We start from the raw sequence: 15,490 nt of genomic DNA, 5'->3' as shown, positions 1-15,490 counted from the left end.
TTCTGAGTCCTTTCCTGCCAGTCCCAAAGCCCAGCTATAGCTTCTACTTCCAAACACCACTCGGAGCTGCAGGGACTGCACCTGTGTACACAGCCATCTACGCCCCAATAATTCAAAGGCTATATTATTGCGCACAGTTAAAATACATAGACAAATAATAATTAGGATTTATACAAATTAGATTTTTTACAAAACATCACTCACTACAAGAAATACATCGTCTATCCAAGCACGAAAATGTGGACGTAGGCATGTGGCAGAGAGGTGAGAAAAGCTATTTCAGAGGGCCAGGTGGGGAGGCAGAGGGTAAGTAAACGATCTGGTCACTTGTGGAAGCTCCGTTCCCAGCTTCTGTGCTGCTCCTGAGGGGAGGCTCACACAGATGTTCCCTCTCCAGGATCTGCTTGATCTCAGCCGTGTCCTTCCCGAAGAACCTCGCTGCTTTCTTGTTGAACTTGGCGTTCCTCTCATTGATGTAGCAGATGTCGGCATCGTCGCTGGATGGACGTCTTTGGCTGTATTTAATCTCGCTTTTCAGTTAGCTTTTCCAGATCTAAAACCATCCTGTCAATTTCCTCTGAGGAAGGCACACGCGTCCCATGGAGAAGACTGTTGGAAGTTGGGGAGAAATATTCTCCACGTTTTTCTCTCTGTTGCGCATAGTTTTACATGTCAGGGTTGATCTGCTTGGTCAGCCGGTGATACTAGTATAATTGGGCAGCAGCATGATCTGAAAACCGCAACTCTGGATTCTTCTCCTTCCTATCCCCCTTCCCCTCCCTCTCCCCCTTCCTCTTCCCATCCCCCTCTACACTGATCTCCAGAAGCTTCACCTTCTCATAATCTTTCCATTGAGCTGCACGCTCCTTTTTCTTTTCTTCTTCTTCCTGGAGCTCCCACTCCAAATGCTCTTCCTTGGCTTCCCAGTTTGCAGGCATCTTAAGTCTTTTGTCTTCTACAACTTTCTGGTGATTTAACTTAAGAGTTCCTCTTCAGATTCAGCTTATGGTGCAGTCTCTGCTCTGCACTGTCAGCTCCTGGCCGCCAAGGGGCAGGCTTCCCCAGTGTCCATAGGCACCACAACTTCAATCACAGCCACCATTACAGATTACAGCCTTCTCTCTACTTCCATCAACAACACTGAGATTTCTCTTTCTTTTTTAAATGACTTTGTATCTTTCTTTCTTTTTTTAAAATTTGGTATTTTCTGAATTTGCATTTCAGATGTTATCCCTTTCTCCTAATCACACCCCCTTCCCCCTCCCATTGCCTCCATGAAGGTGCTCTCCCAACCACCCTCTCCCACCTCAGCACATTAGCATTCCCCTATAGCATTCCCCCTATATTGGGCAAATGTGCCCTTGTTGGACCAAAGGCCTTTCCTCCCACTGATGTCAGACAATGCTATCGTCTGCTGCATATGCACCTGGGGCCATGGGTCTCTCCGTGCGAACTCATTGGTTAGTGTTTTAGTCCCTGGGAGCTGTGGTGGGTTTAATTAGTTGATAATTTTGTTTTTTCCATGGAGTTTCAGACCCTTTCAGCTCCTTCAGTTCTTTCTCCAGCTGCTTCATTGGGGTCCTCATGTTCAGTCTGATGGTTAGCTGCAAACATCCTCTTGTGGATCAGTTTGGCTCTGGCAAAGCCTCTGTGGAGGCATCTATATCAGGTTCCTACCAGTAAGCACTACACAATATCAGTAATAGTGCTTGGGTTTAGTGGCTGCATATGGGATGGATCCACAGGTGAGAAAGTCTCTGAGTGATCTTCCCTCCAATCCCTGCTCCTCTATTTGTCCCTTTATTTCCTCCCTTTTGTTCTCCCTTCTAAGAAGGACTGAGGCATCTACCTTTTGGCCTTCCTTCTTTTTGAGCTTCCTAAGTTGTGTGAATTGTTTCTTGGGTATTCAAGCTTTTTGGTTTAGTAACCACTTCTAAGTGAGTACATCCCATGTTTTAATCTCATTCAAATGATAACCCTCGGAAACAGGGAGAGTAATATTTGAGAAAACATTTGGTAAAGTGACTGAGCTGAGTTATTCACTGCCATGGGTGTGTCACCATGGTAGGTGGGTGGAAGGGGGACTCATCTCCCTCTTACAACATCAGTCCTTGGGGGCCACCCGCTGAGCTATCCTCAGTCCCTGACTCCTTGGTTGCACTTCTCTGACTGCTGCAGTGCCTGGTTCATGCCCCCACCACACACCCTCTGAGCAGCAGTTCAGTGTGCTGCTGCAAGAGCTTAGTGTGTACTGGAATCACTGACTTCATCTGCTCACACACGTGTAGCACAAAGCAGTGTTATTTCCTGATGGACCAAACATTGTCTTTCTGGCTTTGAAACTCTTTCTTGCCCACTAAGCCCCTCCCCTTTCGATATCTGGATATGCTCCTCCCCTTTTGATATCTGGATAAGCTCCTCCCCTTTCGATATCTGGATAGCTTGTTCACTGTTGTGTCGACCTGGCTTGTTGACGCAAGTGTTCACACCTTTGTGCTTCAAAGTCATAGATATAAACAGGGTTATTGCTCTTTGCTGTTTTTTCAATCTTGTCCTTTTTCTTATAGAACTAGTAAGACTAAAAAGGAAGAACACGGAGTTTTTATTTTGTTTACTTCCTACATTAACTATATTGTTTTAAAAGGTAATGAACTGCCAACAAAGTGATATTCTCTGAAGAACTGATTGCTTTTGTAGCTACTTGCCTTCAGAAAAGATTCCACCTCAGCATTAGAGAGATGGCTCAGCACTTAAGAGCATCCAATGCTCTTACAAAGGACCTGGGTCTAGTTTTCACTGTCATCTAGAGTGGGAAGCTCTCAAAAGTGTGAAAATACACTTTTGGGGGTCTCTGACACCATGCTATGACTGCTGAGCTCACCTACAGACATGAAGTGCACACACAGTCAGGCAGGTTAACATACATATCCATAAATAAAAAAAGATTAAAAGATCTCTTGGCTTTTATTTGAAGTCCGCTTAGCGTTTCCCTATATTCCACGCTCATGCCAGAGACCAAGTCTCATTGTTGTTTAGAGTTCACATTTTTCCCAGGGTTCCTGAACTTTCAAGTAAAATTACCGACAGATTTTTAGTTGTCCACTAGATGTCAACATTGACCAGCGAACGCTGACTAACTTGTTTTAGCCTTGAAACAGGTGTTTATAATGATTTGATTCCCTAAAATAGAAACTAGTTAGAAAGAAGTCTCCAGACAAAGGTTTTAAGATGATTTTGAGGAGAAAGTAACAATTCTCTTCAGTGCAAGGTAAGTCCCATCCACACTGTCATTGTCTTCTGTCCTACAAAACCCTACTGAGGAAACAGGGGCTCTTGTCTTCTCTCCAGCAGGTAGACTACCGGAAGCTTCTAACCTCAGCTTTGCCCTGAAAACATAGAGGTCCTGAAGAATTTTCGTGTGTGTGTGTGTGTGTGTGTGTGTGTGTGTGTGTGTGTGTGTGTGCACGCATGAGTGCACACGCACATGCCTATGTTGTACATGTTCTGGGGGTGTGCACACATTATGTAGACAGGTATATAAGGAGGCCAGAAGTTGATGTTGGGTGGAAATCCAAACTCAGGTTTGTGTAGTGGGCAGTTTACTATTTGAGCCACTAATCAGCTTCACTAGTTAAAGCATTTAATAGGTCTTCAATTTCCTTGCTTGTGAAATGAGTGTTTTAATTTAATAATTCCCCTCAACTTTAAAGTGTAGAATTTCCAAGAAGTTCCATTATCAGATTGTAGCTTCTTTAGAGTCTTTTCTAGAACTCGTGTTGGAGTCCATGAACATACGAAGCTCCTTCTTTCTGCAGCAGTGAGGGGATGTTTGTGACCATTCCTCTCCGTGGCCATTGTCCTTTCTACACTCTGAATAGTGGCATCAACATACAACAAACTAGGTAGTTTTGTCATGCTGTGTTTTTGTTTTAATTGTGACACTCAGATTGGTTCTCTTTTAAATACAAATTTTGATCATCTAGACTATCATTCAAAAATAATATATAACAACGTGAATGAACACTCAGAACATTGCCTTGTCACACAAGAAAATCTACTCTTTTTTGTGTCAAAGTCACACCAAGATTGAAGTTTACTCCCTCAAATGTTTTTCCTTTAACCAAAAAGTCTTTGCTCTTTTCCAGACATGCGGAGAGCTGCTAGCTAAGGCATACACATGCGGAGGTATGGCGAGCGCTTATTGGAAACACCAGTCTCACAGCTGACACGTGGAAGCATCGCCGTCCTTTAATAAAAACTTTTGATTCCCCATGAAATTCATATGTTTTATGCTTCATTATGAGCTGCAGTTCTTTCTGTAGAATTTCTTGGCAATCCCAGATAAACGGGGGCATTTCTCGGACTATTTCCAGCTTCGAAAGAAATAAAGCAGACCTATACCGTCTCTGCGATACCCCCTTGGCAGCTTCAGTGCCACCTTTCAAGGGGTTAAGAGCAAAGTCGGGCTGGAAAAGGAGCAGCAATTACATCCTTACTGGGAACGTTGCCAGTTGTTCCTGGTCTCTGACCCTCTCTACAAGGTCCCAGCTGGTATGCATCTGAAATTTATACCTTCATCATACTTCATACTTGACATTGCTTTGCATTTGCCAAAGAACGTTTAAATACATTTTTTCCCTTGGATATTATCTCTACCATAGACCTACACTGGGAGGGCAGATATTATCAACTGTGTGGACACACTAAAAACTAGTATAAAAACAAGGCCAAACTTTGTATAAGGTCACACAAAACTGGGCCAGTGAGCGTTCAGATGCAGACAGCTCCTGTCTGTTTTAAAACATAGCCTTTCGTCTCACTGTTGAGAATAGAACTCACCAAAGACTCAGTGTTCCAAATTAAAGTCACAGCTGTTTCCCACACTATACCTATTATGTGGATCCTCCCCATCCCTCAGCAAGTACGCCTCAGAAGGAAAACTCCAGGGAAGGGAGACTAAAGTGATGAATTAGTTGTTTCTGCAAAATGAGTAGTGAAATTTGTGATGGGGTTTTGAGCACAGCTTCTGAGTTCCTCATTTAAATAGAAACCCCAACATCATCAGTCAGTGTGGCATGAAGTATCACCAACTCTGATCTGCATGAGATGCAAATTTAGAATTTCCCCAAGTGTGATTTTTATGAGGGCTTTATGCAAAACAACAACAACAAAAAACAAAACAAAACAAAAAACAAAAAAAAAAAAACAAAAAAAGAAAACCCACCATGATTCCATGTTTAAACTAGTCAAAGTCCTTTATCAAAAGGCCTGTCCCAGCATCTCAAATGAGTAACATTATTACTGGGGATCCTGGCTGATTAAAAAAAAATTGAGGCATTATCCTAACATGCTTTCTCTCAGATACCTGTTCTCCAGTTATACCACGTGGAAAGCTATAGTACAGAGAAAAATGCTGTGATTCTTCTTTTATTATCCAAACACATCATCCCACTTAAAATACTTTAGAGTAATGCTAAGCTATGTGATGGTTCATGTCCATAAATTAAGATTTAAAACGTATTGGTATTTGTATGTTTCTTGGCCAGCCGAGGAACATTGAGCAAGGGAATTTAATTAGCATTACGCATTTGTAAGTACCAAGTGGCCCAAGCTTAAACAGCTAACCACAGCAGGGTCCTAGGACACATAGAGGGAGAGAGCTGTGAGAGAAATTGAGAGGTGCAAGGTCAGAGAAAAATGTAATTTCCTCAACCATCTTCAGCAGAAAGGCTACATCCTGAACAATCAGAAATCCTGATGGGCCTGCTTATTCCACAGCTGATCTCTCTGGCTGAAATTGAATTTCCCTGGGTACTCAGGAGGCTGACTGGGAGCTTGCATTTTCTCTCTACAGCTTGCTCCGCACTGATTCCAGAAGCACTTGAGGCTGTTCACTCTTAGATAGAATGGATAACCTGTAGTGTTGAAACGTGAACCATTAACCCTTCTTTCTTCGAGACGCTTCAGTGAAGACTTGAAAGAAACAGAAGGAAGATGCCTTATGGGTTCCATATTGGCTGGGCATGGTCTTGATGACACTGAGTCCTTTTCTCAGAGAGACTTCTCTTACACTGAACTTAATTCCTGTTTCACAAAAACTTGTGAACAAGGCAAAGATCAAGACCTCTTTCCATAAGAGATTCAATGACTCGTGCAAGATTGTTTACGTTTAAGAGGGCTGGCCTCTGCTAGGGTGGTCTGAGGACAGCCCTTCTTAATCATCAACAGTTCTGCAAAATTCATTGGATCCCACCCCAGAGCTTCTAGACACTAAACTCCCAACCAAAGACTACACATGGAGCGATTTATGGCTCTAGCTGCATATGTAGCAGAAGAAGGCTTACCAGGCACCAATGGGAGGAGAGGCCCTTGGTCCTATGAAGGCTAGATACCCCAGTGTAGGGGAATGTCAGCACAGGGAGGCAGGAGAGGGTAGGTGAGTGGAGCAGTGCTCTCATAGAAGCAGGGGAAGGGGCATGAGATAGGGGTATTCCGGAGGGGAAACTGGAAAAGGGGACAACATTTGAAATAGAAATAAATAAAATATCCCACCCCCCCAAAAGAGGGGGCTAGCCTCCACGACTGTACTCTATTTATCAATTTTTATTCCTATTACACAAATAGTATACTTTATGAAATAAACTCTCATTTTTTTCTTTTTCTTTATGTGTTTAGATTCTAATTTTATTACATTGCTTTCTCCCTTTCCTCCCTCCAAACCCTCACATATACTCCTTCTTGCTGTCTTTCAAATTTATGGCTTGTCTTTTGATTATAAAACCTGCTCAGCCTGGATAATGTTATTTGTATGTATGATTTTAGGACTGACAGCTTTGGTATTGGATTATTAATTGTTGGGAATATTTCTTGGGGAAGACTATTTCTCCTCCCTGATTGAAGCGTTTCTTAGTTGCCTGTAGTTTTTGTGTAGGATTCTGCACTCACTGGCTTTCTCCATCCACTTTAGTGTTCTGATTATTGTTGTCCTTGTTCAGCTCCTGTTTTGTCAGCTCTGTCGGTGAGACATTAAGGGACTAGCTGCTGTCATTCTAGGAAACACAATCTCACAGGAAACTACCTGTTCTTTTGGCTCTTACAATCATTCCACTCCCGGTTTGCAATGATGCCAGAGCCTAAGGTGCTAGAGTTGTGTTGCAGATTTATCTGTTGCAACTGGGCTTCGCAATTTTGCATTTTGATTAGTTGTAGTTTTAAGAAATGGTTTCCATCTGTTGCAAAGAGAAGTTTTCTTGATAAATTTTAAGGGTTAAATTTATCAGTAGGTTTAAGGACAAACATTTATGTTGATTTTGGATTTTTGTTTGTTTGTTTTTTGTTTTTGTTTTTGCAAAGAGGTGGTTGCAGGCTCTGTTTCAAGATTCATGACTTCATTAGCCTTACTAGTTGAATATATATGTATTTACATAGACACAACTATTAAATTAAGAAGTCCATGAATTTGAAAGAGAAAAGAAATGGTGTTCACCAGACTTTGGAGGGGAAGGGGGGAATGGAGGATGAATGTAATTATATTATAATTTCAAAAAGTAAACAGAGTTATGCCTCAACTTCCAGTACCAACTTCCAGTACCTCAACTTCCAGATAATTTTCCACTTTATAAGTGGGCCTTAAGTCCAATTAGACAGCTTTGGTTATCACCAAAGAAACCCACTACTACAGTCCTCTAGGTTTATCATGCAATGCCAGTCACACTTGCTGCTTTTATTGAGTATCTGGGTTTATTTCCCAGTACTCACTTCAAATGGCTCACAATCTCCTGTAACTCTAGCTATAGGGAATCCAAAGCCACTTCTGGCATCTGCAGATATCTGCATAGATACAGAAATCTATAAGCACACACATACATTTAGAAGTAATCTCCTACATTGTTCATTTTTTTGTGGTAAAAATAACTTTTGCATCTCTCAACGCTTCATTTGAAGTTTATGCTTTTTACATGTTTTTAAAATATTTTCTTCTTCCTTTTCCATTTCTGTTTGTCTGTCTGTTTCAAAAGCTCTATCTTAACTTCAACCAAGGCTTGGGAGGGGCTTCTGGGAGGTTACAAAGCTGCCTGGTGGCTAGTGAGTTTCAAGATGACATCCGAGTCTGGCTTGCAGAGCAGAGAAGGCTTGTAGTCTGGGTATTTTGTAGAGTTTGGCAATGTGATCACCTATCATCTTATTGATTAGCTTCCCCTCTTCAACAAGGAAGTGGTGTTTTAGAAAGTCACAAAGATGAGAGTCTGTGAGGGAAGAACTCCAAGCATAAAGAACCAAGAAGGCCTGGCTCAGGATTTTCTCCAGGGCCACGGAAATATCTATACCCTCGTGGGTTTTGCCACGGTCATCTTTAGATGACTTCTGAACATCCTGGAAGAACAAATGGCCCCTGTGATCATTTTGCAACTTGAGAAGATCTGAGCATGCCCTCAGGCATTTTGGTCAATTCATAGAAGTGGCCTACATATTGTAGAGCTACATAACCCTGTCAAAGTAGTAACCCAAAATAGTTATGTCTTGGAAGCCAGCAGACCCAAGCTGACAGGCAGTTGAAGGAGGCTTCCCCTTCAGTACCAAAATATGCCAGATCATGGTTGGTCAGCAGTCTGGAGCTAAGTAAGAAGAGGTGGTGCTGGCTGGTCCATGGAGCCCAAGGTGAGGGATGTGTTCCCAGAGCTGTGGCTGAAGGGATTAGAAAGCTTTTGGAAGCTGAAAAAGAGGGAGTACCCTGGTCTGTTCTGTCCTAACACACTGGAAGCAAGAACAAAGCCAAAGAGAATCTTAAAGGTTTTGCTCTCATGAGGAATATGAAAACTATGATTTATGTTTTTGTATTATTGTTATGTTGACACAATGTACTATGCTGTCCTTCAGCCTCAGCTCTTGTGCTCTTCCTCAGTCTCATTACACATTTTCATAGGACTGGTCAAAGCATGCAGGAAAACAGAAAAAAATAGGCTCCGTGTCTGGTTATTCTTGAAAGTGACCATGGTAACCAGAGTGGACTCAGTGACACTGTTGGGACTATATGTGCTGACACTCTTCTTTGCCATACACGTTCTTTACCTCCTATAAAGGCACATGACTTTTTTTGATTTATTGAATAAGATTTCTTGATATTTGAAGCAGTTGGATGGTTTCGTAACTCGTGATGGTTTTGTGTAGGCTGCCTGCATTAAGGAAGAAATAATAGGCTCATTAAATTTCTGTTTTGTTTTGTCCAGAAGACTAGTGCAGAACCTACTATCACCCTCATAATATGAATGAAGAAGCAGGGATTCAGGTCTCATAGCTTCCAACTGGTAAACACGAAATTTAATTCATAGCTGACCTATTCTTGACAGATTTTTATGGAGTACATACTGGATACTTGTAGAAGATACTAAGAGTGAATAACACTTATTCTTTGGGGGTTACCTATGGCTCCAATTCTACCCTTTCTTGAATCACCCTTGTGATACCAGACAAGGGCTTTCCCTATGAACTCTGCATTTGCTCTCACAGGTCCCCATAAATTGAAGAGCTGTTCCAACAAGAGTCATTTCTTCCTACGGAACAAAGGTAGAAAGTGTCAGTACTCACTCTTAACCCCTGTTAGAACAAACTGAGCTTTCATGCAACTTGAAGTATGGAAGCCAGAAGTGGTCATTTGAAAGGGAAGAAAAAAAAAAAAAGCTCTTGTCATTAATTCTTTGCCAAGGATTTCAAAGGCCAGAGCATCTGTTTGCATGCATCTGCACAATTGAAATATTTTTTTCCAAAATAATGAGAATGAAATGCAGTATTGGTATATTTTATAAGGAAGACAAGCTATTAATAAGACAAGATGATATGATGTGAGTGTTTGTGCTCTTTGTGATGTGTTGTCTCTGTGAGAGGTCAAACAAGAGACTCCTTTCTTCTTCTCATTATGAAGGACCCCTGAGTAACACTGTCATAGTCACTGTGAAGCCCGTTTTCATGCTAGCTGAACCACTAAGTTTTAGTCTTAAGTTCCAAAAAATAGGATTTTTGACATAGATTTCTTGTGTGAGAATTCAAAGATAATTGTTATAGTTTTCCAAGTTGCATGGAAGAACAGAGCCTAGAAAAATGGAACTTTGGAGGGATGCCTGTGTTGGATGCTGAATAAAATTAGGGAATATAAATAGATAAGGGAATGTGAAATATTTTTCAGCTGGAAAGAACTGGAAAGGAGTACATGTTGTAGAATTTTCCCTAGTTTATGATTTGTCACATGAGCAGTCTAGACTTGCCAGTATAATCGGATTCTATATGTTGTTCAGTAACTTCTCTTTCAAACGCTGACACTATTAGTGGTTGATTACTACACTTAGTCCTCAGTCTCCTCTTCTTAATCATTGCCCCCACCATCTTTTCTGCTTTTCTCTTGAAAACAAAAGAGTCTTTACCGAGTAGCTACTTTGGGTAGTTATGACCTCAGTGGCCACCCTCTTTTGTTCTCCTAGCTGTTCTATCCAATACAACTGTGGTAATTTTCATCATTAAATTTGATTTCATTCTTCCATACAATTCATTTACAAATATCAAACCTACTCACAATAGGAAAGAAGATTTGGCACGGACTTTAAAGTTTATACAGGAGGGCCATATAAACACATTTCTAATTGTATAGTGCTTTTTTTTTTTTTCAAGAGTTGGACACAGGCACTCTCTTAGAATAATATTCTTCAAAGTTTTTCTTTTTAGTAGTCTCTTCTTTCTCTTGATCCTTTCTATTGCTGTACTGAAGTCTCTTAATTGATATAATCCTATTGGTCTATGTTTTTGCTTTTGTTTGCTGTGCTGTTGGGGTCTTATCTACAGAATCATTACTGTTATTGATGTCTGTCAATGTTTCCCCCATGCTTTTCTTGAGCAGTTTTGTAGCTTGGGGCCTTAGGCTTATATCTTTGATCTATTTTTGAGTTGGTTTTTGTGTATGTTGAGAGATAGAAGTCTATCTTTTCTAAATATAACTATAGATCTTCCTAAAATCATGTATTGAAGAATTTGTCTTTTATGCATGGTGTGTTTTTGATGTATTTCTTAAGAATCAATTAGAGATAGATACATGGATTTATCTCTGAGTTTCTTTATCTAATATTTCCCTTTCAACAAACTAACTATATAATAAGTTTCCAAATTCCAAAATCTTAAAACAGTTTAGTTAGCTTTGAATCTTTAGAAAAATAATACCAGGAAGGCTTTGAAAATTGACTCTCTGAACTAGACCAAGACTTCACATCATAGGTAGCTTTACTCAGTTGCACTTCCCTCTTGGATATGACTTCCATATTCTTCTACCATTTCATTTTTATTTTTGTAGCTAATTAAGGTTACATACTCGACTTACCTCCAGCTTCTGAGCTCTTCAGAGATTAGTTGTTAGAGTGTGTTGAAGTAGAAAAGGCATTTAAAATAATAGACATTTATTTACATTGGCGCTATACTGGTTTGTCAATACTCAATTGAACTGAGAGTGAATAATGTCCCAGGACTAGCTGATATTCTGAGCAAAGCAAAACTATGAATTAGACTACTCTTTCTTATTCACAAAAAATCTACTGTTTTATCCTCATTTTTTCTTCTCCTCTATTTACCTCTCTGTGTCTTCCAAAGAACATCTATGTGAAATGTGACAAATAATGTGAACAATTTTTTTATTTGCTTGAAAAAATATGACAAGGCATTATAGTAGATACATCCTTTTCCTTTTAAGTCAGACTCAATATACAAATTAGAAATAACAGCATAAAAACATTCATGCTCATTAATTATTGTAATATTATGTAAAGTGGGTCATTATGTAATTGGTCTGTTCTGCTTTTTATGCAGATTGTATTTTCTGTTAGCACATGTTCTTTGTCATCCAACAAGATTTGAAAGGAATTGAATTAGCAATAAGAGTACACATACATCAATTTGTCTGAAAGGAAGATAAGACTAAAATTTGAAATAAGGTAAAACATCATAACCACTACCACAACTAGCAACAGCAGCAGTACTTCTATCAATACAAGCGCAACCAGCACCAAGTAGCATCAACAGTACCATAACCCCCACCATCACCAACAACAGCACCACTCCATCACCACCAACACAACCAGCACTACAAGCACCACCAGCATCACCATATCACCACCACCAACACTACCAACACCAACACCACTTCCACCATCACCACAACCAAACCCAGAACACTGTCAGGTTGAAAAGTCTGTAGCCTAAGGCAGAAAACACTAAAAGATCACATGTTGCAGCTTAAAGCATTGTCTTCCAACCAAGTCCTCCATGGCTCTCATGAACTATGGCATCAACAGTTGAGCATGCACTGAGAGACCCATGGCTCCAGCTGCATATGTAACTGAAGAGAGCCGTGTCTGGCATCAATGTTAGAAGAGGCCTTTGGTCCAGGGAAGGCACATTTTCCCAACATAGGGAAATGCCAAGGCAATGGAGTGGAAAGGATGATTGGGAGTGAGTGCAGACAAGTGGAGGGAGGAGGGATGGGAGCAGTTGGGGAAGGGAATAACATTCCAAATGTAAATATAGAGAGTATCTAATAATATTAATGATAATTATGATTATAATCATCATCATCATAATATAATAATAATAATAATAATAATAATAATAATAATAATAATAAAGTTCATCTTTGTACCAGTGGAACCCAAACCAAACAATTACCTGAGAGCAATATTTCACATGTGCATGTAGGATATCTTCTTCATAGAAACATGTTTTTTTTTTATGGTCTACTAAACAGTGCAGGGATCCCATTTTCAGAAAATGAAGATAAATTAAAAGAGGTTCCTAAATTGAAAAATAGACAAAGATCTATGGAGTTTATTCATTTGGAAACATAAATGAGTGTAAATATAGTTAGATTCACTAGGATAGGGCCTCTACGAGTTTATAAATATGGCACAGATCCACATAACTGTATATGTTAGAAGCATGGCAGGGTGAATGGGTTCTCTAATGAGCATTAATAACTTTACTAGACAGCATTACCATTTCAGTGTATGACCTTAAGTTTCCATGAAGGTAACCAGAAATGTTGAGGCTAGAGTTTTAACCTTGGAATACAAACAAACCTTTTGAGGGTCATCAACATTCTTGTTATAAAAGCTTGCTGACAGTGTTGGATAAGAGAACTAGTGTTGGCTTGCTTACCCTAGGTATGAGAGAGAAAGAAGATATTCCCAAGAATGTCATCTTCTCCAGTGTAGGAAGTGATCAAGTCAAGACAAATGTCATCTCCAGTGTAGGAAGGGATCAAGTAAAGATAAATGTCATCTTATCCAGTGTAGGAAGGGATCAAGTCAAGACAAATATCATCTTCTCCAGTGTAGGAAGGAATCAAGTCAAGACAAATGTCATCTTCTCCAGTGTAGGATGGGATCAAGTCAAGACAAATGTCATCTTCTCCAGTGTAGGAAGGGATCAAGTCAAGACAAATGTCATCTCCAGTGTAGGAAGGGATCAAGTCAAGACAAATGTCATCTTCTCCAGTGTAGGAAGGGATCAGCTGGAGACAAATCCTATCTTCTCCACTATAGGAATGATCGGCTGGGGATACCGTAGAGATCGGAGGAATAAGGATGTGTTGTAAGCCTTTTAAATATTACGGTGTTACAGAAACAAACCATTTGCTTTCTAGCCAAGCAGTGAAACCTGTGGGGACCTTGATGAGGCAGTAGAGAATTTTAAACCTCCAGTTTAAAAGAAAAGAGAAGTTGGATCAGCTGAAGGTAGAAGTGTCAGTGATATAAGTCCCAACCTGGAGGATGTTTGAAACTAGAAACATAGCAAGCATGGTCTTCATGGGATAAAATTCTAGAGCCAGAAGGATACTTGAAGCAATGTACAGCACAGCCATACTACTTTTCCCTTAGGAGGGGCTGCAGACTTCTAGCCATAGACCTGCAGTGTAATTTGTTCTGGGATGGTGAGGTATGAATGTATTAGGAAGAGTAACACAGAGATTTTAAGAAAGCTTAACTCATTCATTTGGGGTCTAATGGCATTGCCTAATCTTTGAACAAAAAATTGGCTTGCCAAAACATGATTGATCCAGGATTCTTTTCTCAGGGAGACAGTTTTGTCTGCCTTCAGGCTTGTAAGTGGAGAAGAAAACAAAGATATTTTTAACAGCTTTATACAATGTGGTTTGAAAGAAGGTTGGTATGGAATCATGTACTGGACTGAAGCTGTACATATCACACACACACATACATATATAAAATCTATGTATTATATCTATCTATAAATAGATTTTTGCTTTGTCTTGAGACAGGCTCTCATTATATTGCCTTGACTGACTTCAAGCTCATGATGAGGTACAGGCTAGGCCTCAAGCTCAGAGAGGTCCACTCTTTCTGCTCTCCAAGTTTGGAGATTAAAAGTTGTCGTCACCACAAATAGCCTTGAGAGATATTTGAATATTTAATATCCTCATTTTCTCAAGTCCAGAGGTCATACTATTGTGCTAAGAACATATTAGTATGTAGAACATGTCTGTACACTGTCATGTACCAAGAGACAGGAATAGGATTTGCTATTACAAGAGAGTAGCCATAAGAGTCTTTGCATTTTTAGCTTCAAATCCTGGTGTTTGCACATATGAAGTCTTTGGTTACTATAGCATAATGATGGTGACTTCTGTTCAAAATAAAAATGCTGAAATTTAAAGATCATTTTAAAATATAAAAACAAATTCATCATGAGCTTTATAATTTCATATATATTGATATTTTGTTATGTATAATTAGTGATATAAAGAACTTAGAAGTTCCACTAGTGAGAGGAGACCAATGATAGGGATAGGGACATTGCACTTTCATTTTAAATTAATGTAGAGTTATAGTATATATTGTACTGTGTACTGTAGGATGGAATCTGTTCAAACATATTGGAAGCACCTAAGCATGTACTGAACTGATAAAAGTTCATTAGTTCAGAGTGACCCTTGAATCTAAAAGTCATCCAAATGAGTTACTGAGACAGAATGCAAGGCTCAACAGATTTGATGCTTATGAACCCTCTCCAAGGAGGAGAGAGAGAGAGAGAGAGAGAGAGAGAGAGAGAGAGAGAGAGAGAGAGAGAGAGAGAGAGAGAGAGAGAGAAAGAGAGAGAGAGAGAGAGAGAGAGAGAGAGAGAGAGAGAGAGAGAGAGAGAGAGAGAGAGAGAGAGAAAGAGAATTGTAGAAAGTCTGGTGAATCTCAGGGACAAGGTCCCCCTGTCCAGAGGAGTAAGACAAAACTTTGAATTGGTTTCTGGCCTCTGCATTGTCCTCTCTAGAATTCTCATAAAAATAGTAAGGGGAAGTCAGAGTTTGCTCTGGATTCCTATGTTGCTGGCTTTATGAATAAAACAATGTTAAGATTAAATTTCTGTTTTCATGTATGTTAGGGCTTCAAGACCATTTGTACTGTTAGCAATTAAAGTAGGACAGCCTCCCAACTGTCTGGTAAGTTCA

At 39.9% G+C, this 15,490-nt stretch overlaps 1 pseudogene across 1 annotated transcript; it reads right to left on the bottom strand.

Moving 5' to 3' along the window:
• Nucleotides 1-274: 274 nt before the first annotated feature.
• On the bottom strand, nucleotides 275-1,102 carry LOC308421984 (pre-mRNA-splicing factor SYF2-like; annotated as a pseudogene). Its single transcript has one exon. The product of its transcript is annotated as a pre-mRNA-splicing factor SYF2-like (transcript).
• Nucleotides 1,103-15,490: the final 14,388 nt, after the last annotated feature.

The sequence above is a fragment of the Micromys minutus genome (assembly GCF_963924665.1).
Source record: "Micromys minutus genome assembly, chromosome: 6".
NCBI classification, from domain to species: Eukaryota; Metazoa; Chordata; class Mammalia; order Rodentia; family Muridae; genus Micromys; species Micromys minutus.
This window is presented reverse-complemented; position numbering and strand designations above follow the sequence as displayed.